We start from the raw sequence: 9,903 nt of genomic DNA, 5'->3' as shown, positions 1-9,903 counted from the left end.
CAATTCTCTATCAATCGTCATCAAACTGCCTTGTACTTTTATCTGCTAGCCATCCATCCATTTTATATACTACATGTTTTTATTCGGGTCACAGATGAACTGGAGCCCATTCCAGCTGACTTTGGGAAAGACCATATCCAGCCAATCGCAGTATTATCAGGTATCTCAGAATTAATTTGGTTGATTTTGAATGGCTTCTGACACAAGAGATAGGTCCGATGTACCAAAAGAATATTGTCTGGTATATTATGAAAGAAAACTTCTGATGTTGAAAGAGTGATAATATTAATTCTCCACATAGTAGCTCCAAGAAGTGAAAAATGTTAAAAACAGTTTACTTTTTATCTGGAACATGTAGGCAATGAGGAAGCACATACAGCCTTGGGACAGCAATGTCAAGTCCATTTTGTTTGAAGAATGCAAAACTATTGGAACAGACATTATTAAATTCAGTTCAAGTGAATAATGTTCAATATTTGATGGCATAATCCTTTCTTACAATAACTGCATTAAGCATATAGCCCATTGACTTGATCAGACTGTCACATGTTTTATTTGAAATTAATTTCCAGGCCTTTACTGCAGCCTCTTTGAGTTTGTGTTTATTTCTGGGGGGGTTCTCCCTTCAGTCTCCTCTTCAGTAGATGAAATGCATGCTCTTGGGTGAAGGTCCATTGATTCACTTGGCCAGTTCAAGACATTCCATTTTTACCCTGATGAAGTCCTTTGTTGTATTGGCAATGTGTTTGAGTCATTGTTCTGCGGCAAGATGAAGCTTTTCAAGATTAGTTTGGATATATTTTTCTTTAAAGGTAAAATTGTTTTGTAGACTTTAGAATTTATTCTGCTGCTGCCATCGTGAGTTACATCATCAATAAAGACCTGCTCCAGTAGCAGCCATGCAAACCCAAACCAAGAGATTACCTCCAACATACTTCACAGATCATCTTGTGTGTTTTGCATCATAAGCAGAACTTTTCATTCTCCATAATTTGGCTTTTCCATCACTTTGCTAGAGATTAATCTTGATCTCATCAGTCTCCTCTCTGTAGTTCATTGCAAAACCCAATCTGGCCTTCTGATTCTTTATGCGAATGAGTGATTTGCATTTTGTTATATGGCCCATGTATTTCTTCTCTTGAACTCGTCTTTGAACAGTGGATTGTTATACTTTCACCTCTGCGCTGTGGAGGATGGTAGAGATGTCACTGACTGTTGTCTTTGGGTGTTCTTCACAGATCACAATACTTATGCTGCCTTACTTCTCTGAGCTGTTCCATCCCTACTCGTCTGCCCAGTGCCTCAGATCAACGGTTGTTTTGTGAGTTGAACAGTTTTGTTCAGTGGTAAATTCGCTTAACATGCTGACATTTTACAACCTCGTTCAGTATTTGCATCATGTGCTCCTTTAACAATTTTGTAACAGTAGACTGCATAACTTCACTTTCTGTTAACTCAAGTCAGCGCAACACACACATGCACGCAATTATAAGACTGGAAAATCTTGTGTTCTTTCGCTCTTTTTATCAGATAGAAAATTATTTCTAAAACTGTGACGACAAGCCCGAAATGGGGCCTGAAGGCATCATACAAATCTGGGTATTTGTTGGCGTCACGCCACCACTGATCACGTCACGTTTACACAATTCCTTGTGCTGATGCTAATCCGTGTCAGTGATGGCCCCGCAAGAGCAGTAATGTGAAGGCACACATACAAATATACATACAAATGTGTGGCAAACAGCGACATAATCCCACAAATGTTGTGACAGCCGTGGAACTGGAGTCAAATTCAGCAATTATAGCGCAAAGTTGTACTTGCATATTTCTCTGTGCATGACACATAAATAAGACTCTTGACGTTTGCATGCATTTTCATTAAAGCAGCTTCTGAATGAAGATTGGGAGTGACAATTGCCTCATGGTGTTCAAAATATATTTTGTTGAGCATCTGTATCAATGAGGAATTTCTGTCTTTTCCTTTACTGTATGTCAAGAGCTATACTGTAAGCACACTTGGGGGGCTTTGATGTGAATTAGTGTCAAACACACTCTAATCCTTGTAAAGATAATAATAATAAAAAATAATAATAATAATAATAATAATCACACTGGTTTAATTTTGGTTGAGAAAGGGAGAGATATTGAAGCCTAGTCATAAAGATGGATGCCTGAACTCCTTGCAGTCAACATTAAGGACCTCTTCATGTCTTGAAAAATCAATAAGTACTTATCCTCTGTGTAGGCCGCAATGCTTACAGTACATGTACTGTATGTGTATGCATCCTATACAATTTGTCAACTCATCTCATCTCTCATCTTAGCACCCTACTCAGCAAATACACGGAGTATATCCACACATACGTTCACATGTGTGCATCTCCCTAGCCTGTGATGCTGACTGGTGAGTGTCAGCAGTTAAATATAAATAGAATAACGGGGATAAACATGCGTACATACATTCATGCCACTGTGATGCAGCCTGGCGAGTGTCTGCAGTTTGATGTGTTTCCTGTAGTCCACCGATGCCGTCCATTTTGCCCATCATCTTCTACACAACCGTTATGATTTATCCCTGCCATTGTGGCACTCTGGTCGATATTCATGGGCTACGTAACTGCATTAGCGAATGTGTGGCTGGCACGCAATTACGTCAGGGGCTGATCCACACTGCAGGCCCCAGCTGTTGAGTCTACGTAGCAGACAAAGGTGGTGGGGTTCAAAAATGGCCTCAGAGGTAACTTCATAATGTATCTGATGAAGCAATACATTTTCCCTCAAGTTGTTTTCCCTCGGGGGCTTAAGTTCTCAATGCTGCTTGCTAGTGGTTGTTGGAGTCAATGCAGCTTTCTCTTGTATATATCAGAACGCCAGACAAACCAAAAAGCAGAGGTGGCAAAATTAACACTTTGTGCTTAATTGGTGCAAGTAGTACAAATACAGAACACTGTTATAAGTAGATGTGCTGATTATCTATCAAAGGTATCTGCCCATCTGTCTGTCTGTCTGTCTGTCTGTCTGTCTGTCTACTCACTACAGTATAGTATTTGCATTTACAGTATGTAAAGACTTTATACATGTTTCCATCCATTTTCTATATAGAGCTAATGTTGCAGTTTGTATATTAGTTAAAATGACAAATTTGGCAGTTTAATGTAGTATTTGTTATACAGTAAGTGTTGATCACTGAATTGCACAGAATATAAACAATATGGATCTTTATTTTATGACTCTTTATTTTTTTATAGAGTGAAATGAGTGTTATTGAAAAGTGTCAAATTCATGTCGTCACAAGAGAAATATGACGAAAGATGTCCTTCTGAAAGCCTGTGGGAGCAAACAGGACTTAATTAAGAGCAGAGCCATTCAAGCAGGAATAAGTATCCACCACTAGTGGCTGCAGGAGGCCACCAAATGGCTGCATAGACAGCAGTTAGTCAGCACTGGATAGATGGAATAAATGAGGCAGTCGTGTTACTGAACCCTGGGATGTGATAGGAGAAGGAAGAGGAGGAAGCAGCAAGGAGAGGGTAAGAGAGAGGGCTTCCCTGAAGGCTGGATGAGGTCGAGGGTCACAGGGTGACTGACAGGACAAGACAAGAAGATGCTGAGGCTTTATTAAAAAATGTTGTGCAGAAAAGGACAATGCCTGTGCAGAAAAGGACAATGTTGGCTGTACAGGCGGTTGGCACCTTCAACGTCTGCAATGTGATGCTGCGGATGTTTTATCAATCTGTTGTGGCAAGTACCCTCTTTTTTGCAGCTGGGGGGGCAGCATCAAGAAGAGGGATGCCTCCCGCCTGGACAAACTGGTGAGGAAGGCGGGTCGGTTGTGGGCACAGAGCTGCCTGATCTGACATCTGTGGCAGAGCAGCGGGTGTTGGCCAGGCCGCTGTCCATCAAGGACAACCCCGTCCACCCACTGTCACTGGGCGGAAGAGTAGCTTCAGTGACAGGCTGTTGTCACCGTCTTGCTCCATGGAAAGGCTGAGGGGATCATTTCTCCCCGACCCCATGAGACTTTTTTACTCGACACGGGGGCAGGGTTCACGGGCATGATCTTGGGTTTAATTATGTTTGACATGTTTAACATGTTTATGATTAATGTTTATTGTTTGCTTATTTATTTATTCATATATATATATATTCATACGTGTATACATATATATATAAAAACACACATATATATATGTATATATAACATATATCTATAAACATATACATATACATATATATATGTTTATGTATATATATATATAAATATACATAAAAACATGACACTTTCACAAGAATCTACTAAGTCAAGTCCCTCACACGGAATGACAGAGGCATACATGTTCCAATTTACCTACTCAGCTCTTGATGATAATACTGTAGTACATTTTTTATTACGTATTGTAAAACACAAAACAATAGAATAACAAGAAATAAGATGGCTGTGCTATGCCTTTGAGGCGGGGCCTAGTAAACTGAATCCAGCACTGGTTGACCATTCACCACGTAGTCAGTTCAGTGAAAGGTCTGCTACATGCTCCCTGTGAATGTTTGCATTTGTCCATTAACTAAGTAGATGTGCTGAAAGTACAACTCTCACCCCCCCCTCTACATACACACATACATCACTCAAGCTTGCCAAGCAAAAAAAAAAAAAGAAAAAAGAAAGACCAAGTTTGTAACTAGGAAAACACATTAAGTGGGGCACTCCCAAGATCAGCTACACCACCTAGAGCAGGGGTCACCAACACGTTGCCCGCGGGCACCAGGTCGCCCGTGAGGACCGCACGAGTCGCCCGCAGGACTGTTCTAAAATTAGCTCAAATAGCGGCACTTGTCACTGAGCTGCATCTATTTATTTTGCAGTCAAACCTCGGTTTTTGAACGTCCCTGTTCTCGAAATAATCGGAATTCGAACAAAAAATTCGAGATTTTTTTGCTTCGGTTGTAGAACAAAATTCGGAGGTCGAACCTCGCGAGATGAGCCGGGAGGACCCGAGAAAACCCGACCGCGCGGCCCGGATGCCGACTGACTCCGTTGTTATTGTATTTTCGTTACTTTGAGGATTGTATTAACCCCTAATCATGCCTCCAAAGACAGCAAGTGGGAGCAGTAAAGAAATTCTGAAACACAAAGACGCTCTTAAAGCAATGTGACAGTGAGCGCCCGGCGCGCTGCGGATGCGTGATCGGACAAAATTAAGATTCCTGCGCACTGAGGTCCACTTAAATTTTGGAAAGTACATCAAAACTTTTAAAATATTTTCCAAATTTTAGCGACGGCTCTGTCACAGTAACGCGCCCAGCGCGGTGTAGTTGCGGGGTGGGCGACGTTGCGCGTTCGGCGGTGCGCTGCGGTTAAGCGATCGGACCAAATTAAGCTCCCTGCGCACTGAGGTCCACTTAGATTTTTTAAAGTACATCAGGACTTTAAAAATATTTTCTAAATTTTAGCGACCGCTCTGTCACAATAATGCGACCAGCACGGTGCAGTTGCGCGGTCGGCGACGCGCTACGGTTGCGTGTTCGGCGGTGCGCTGCTGTTGCGCGATCGGACAAAATTAAGCTCCCTGCGCACTTAGGTCCACTTAAATTTTGGAAAGTACCTCAGGACTTTAGAAATATTTTCTAAATTTCAGCGACGGCTCTGTGACAATAATGCGACCGGCGCGGTGCAGTTGCGCGGTGGGCGACGCGCTACGGTTTACGCGTTCGGCGGTGCGCTGATGTTGCGCGATCGGACAAATATGCGCAAATGAAAAAATGCTTAAGAAAGGCGGGGTTTTTTGTCTTGAAACGGATTATATTTTTTCCCATTATTTGTAAAAATAGATTCGGAATTCGACCGATTTGCTTCTCGAACCGCCTTCTGGAACGGATTGTGGTCAAAAACCAAGGTTTGACTGTATTTTTGCTATTCTTGTTAAAATCACACTTACATGTGAACTGGAAATGACAATAATAACACATAGTGAAAGCCAAATTGAGCAAATTGACTATTTCAGAAGTATGTGTCAAACTGGTAGCCCTTGGCTTTAATCAGTACCCAGGAAGTAGCTCTCCGTTTAAGAAAGGTTGGTGACCCCTGACCTAGAGTATTCAGTTTTGCGAATTGAGGTGGTCAAATAACAGGTACTGCATAACATGATTCCTAAAAAACAGGTAATATTCATACAGGTACATCAACAAAAATAATTGTGGAGTCCTGGGGAGGGTCAGCATGAATGTTAAAATAAAAATATAATTGTAGGCACAGTGAGTGTCATGTTGAAGCAAATGGGTGAGGATATACTCCTATCTGACGCTTCAGTGATATAACCACTTGCCCTTTCTGCTGCCTCCATTGGGGCCTCAAGGTCTTTCTGCTTCCTCTGAGATGTTCCATTATTTACGTGTTGCTCTTTATCACTCCTGTCTTGTGGTGACCACTCAATGACAAAGACAAGGATCAAAAACACAGATTATTTTCTGCATTGTTGAGGCTTTGCTCCTTTCAGCTTGTCACATTTGAAGATCAGGGTGTGTTAACATGTGGAGCAGCTTACTTTCACACCCCACTTATATCAGACTCAGCATAATTGGCTAGTCATTGATTGTTACACCTCATACTAACTGCGGACGGGATTGTAAAAGGGTGGGCGGAGGGGGATGATCAAGACTTCAGAACTTTGCTAAAAATTGACAATATTTCTTTGGACGTGTAAAATTGTCCACGTTCAACGGCATGAAAAGACTGGAGTCCGAGGCATTTGGGGATTTTTCATCGTCGTTCATTTTTATTTTGTATTGTAAATAATAGTCATTATAATCATCATCATCATCATCATCATCATTATCATCATCATCATCATCATCATCATCATCATCATCATCATCATCATCATCATCATCATTTATCTGCCTAATCCCAACCGGCCTTTATCTGCATCATTATATTCTTCTAAAGTGATTTTTGACTTAATGGTTGGTATTGTCAGGCATAAAATGTTTTCCATCCCATCACATTTGAAGGCAGTGTGGATTAAATGACAAGCGACAGCTTTACACTGAGGATAACGTGCAAAATGCCTTAAAAGGCTTGACTGTTTGCGTGCAATTGCACGAGATGACATCCATCATGTTCACTCTTGTACCTTCCTGCTTTTTTACCCTCTTTTGGTTCAGCCGGGTGGCCTCTAACTGTAATCAGCGCAGCCTCCAATCCCCGGATCCCAGACAACAACCTTGACTGGCTTTGCCTTTCCTATGACAAAACTAATTGAGTTTAAAATTGAGGACTGAGCAGTTCCACTGCTCGTCCGATTCTTGTCTGCTGACCTTCTAGCTGCAAACATGCGAGGCACCTTCCTGCTGCCACATAGCTGCAGCGGAGCAGCAGCTTACATTGCATTAGAACCACTGATTCAGTTGTCATATGGGACTAGTGTGATGCTTACGTTTGTGTGACATGATGGAGCAGGAAAAGCTGTGTCAAACTTAATAGAAGTGCACCTCGTGTGTATATTCGTACATTGTTAGTGAATACAACATGTGGGCTTTTACCTCAGGGTTACCCAGAGTAGACCATACTAACTGCCAGTGAATGTTATGAAAAATAAATCCTTGTCACTTGCTGTTTTGTCTTCCAGTCTCCTGTGCAAGGATGGCGGGGTTGTCACATATTTTCACGGATGTACTGCATTCATTTAACAGTATGTTTAATATTGTGCACGCTGAGTAGTTTTGCAAAATATCTGATACAGTATAATGCAGGGGGTTAAAATGACAACCATGTTGTTAACAAACATTCTGATGTAGTTTGCTCAGCATGAATATGGGATTCAGCTTTCAGCGACAAATGTTATCTTTAATTTTCCAGGAGGTGTCCAATGCTCATTCCACTATGAATAAAAACTCAGCTTGCAGCAACAAATGTTATCGTTAATTTTCAGGGAGGAGTCCAATACTCATTCCACTATCAATAAAAACAGGGATTTATTTTATGTATTTTTTTTTAACTTTGCTGCAGCTCTATAATGTACATAGGTGTACTAATAAAGTGGCCGGAACACAAAATCAGTTATCACACAGGTACAGCAGTACAGCCACACATTGCCGCACATGGGATGTATTACATGGAACCGCTATTCATTATGTCCATGGTCAGCCTATAATATTTGTATTCATACATTGTGAGCATAAAATATACAATTGTAGATTCTGCTCAATATACGTATGTATGTGTAAAAAGAGGCGACTTTCTAAGCAATTTCCGTGTCAGCCATTAACAAAGCAACTAAGTACTTCTTCGGTAAGGAGACACAATAATTTAGCCATGCATTCATTGCAAGTCTGCATAGTGCCCCTATGCAATTATAGCTTCCCATCATTTGATTGGGATGGACAGTGCAGCCCGCACCGCTCTACTATTACAGAGCAGCTAATGCTTTAAGCTACCCAAGCATTGCTGTTTGCATAAAATCAATTAAGTGGCTTAATGGGTCATTTCCAGTTTAGCTGTTGGTGTGTGCAGGTCGGAGCACTCTCTCTAATAGTGCAGTTCCATAAAATATAGCTTTATGTTTGAGAGAAATACTAACAAAGAAAACTAGAACGTTATAATGGTATAATAATTTTCATACTCATAGACCCCAACCATTTGAATGCAAACGTATAGTACAGGCTTGCAAGGCTGACGCAAAGGCCTACATTTAAAACCTGAATTTCAATAATTCTCATATCACAATGTAATAATAATAATAATAATAATAATAATAATAATAATAATAATAATAATAATAATAATAATAATGATAATAATAATGATAATAACTAATAGTAATAGATAATAATTATTGTTATTATTACAAGTAATAATTACTACTATTACTACTACTACTACTACTACTACTACTACTAATAATAATAATAATTATTATTATTATTAGCATTTTTATTAGCATTTTTCTGTCCTCGGGTTGGTCAGTAATTCAACTTTGACTCACAAAACATATGCACACATTTTAAATATAATAATCATCAGCATCTGTGGCAACTAGGATGTATTTTATTAAACTTTTGAAATGATTTTGTCATGTTACTGTATGAGATATACCCCAAATCATACTGGCTCACAAAACATATGCACACATTTAAATTTAATAATCATCAGCATTTCTGGCAACTAGGATGTATTTTATTAAACTTTTGAATTTTTTTTGACATGTTCCTGTATGAGCTATACCCCAAATCATACTGGAATAAGCTTGTACAACCCAAATGAGGACAAATATGGCAGAGCTTTGAGCACTTATTCAAATTGCCTTGAATATCTAGCTTCAAGTTCATCTTACTGTATGCTCATTATCCTGACAAATAAGGCAATTCGATGCATTAGTTAGAGCTTGCCCACTTTATGGCATGTGAAACACCGTTCATTTTCAAAATGACTTATCCTGTTCATGATCATGGGGTGCGTTGGAGGCTATCCCATCTAACGTTGGGTGAGAGGGAGAATACACACTGACCTTTTCACCAGCTGGTTGCAAGGCAGATATACTGGTTGTCACACCCACATACGCACCATTGAGCGGGCGTCGACCCCACGATGCCCACACACAAGTCAGACAAGTGTACCTACACCATCAACCACTTCAGGTAAAACTAAGGAGTCTGAAAAATTGATGAATGAAAAATAATGAAGATGGTTTCGCTCCAGTCCTGTAGATGGTGGTGATTCGCTTTGCAAATTGGTTGCAAACCATCAACCGAAACAATGAGAAAAGGCATAACGACGTGAACTAAAACAGTCCCGAAATGTCCCCACTAACACTTTAATTGGATTGTGTCACTAAAGTGTGAACTGTGGGTTCCTTATCTTTCTCGACCTCTCACAAAGTTTGACGGATATCAAGTGTACACTATAGTTTT

Source organism: Syngnathus floridae, chromosome 1, assembly GCF_059516105.1.
Source record: "Syngnathus floridae isolate MCC-2025c chromosome 1, RoL_Sflo_1.0, whole genome shotgun sequence".
In the NCBI taxonomy this organism is placed as follows: domain Eukaryota; kingdom Metazoa; phylum Chordata; class Actinopteri; order Syngnathiformes; family Syngnathidae; genus Syngnathus; species Syngnathus floridae.
The sequence above is the reverse complement of the archived record's forward strand: the minus strand, read 5'-3'. Positions refer to the sequence as shown.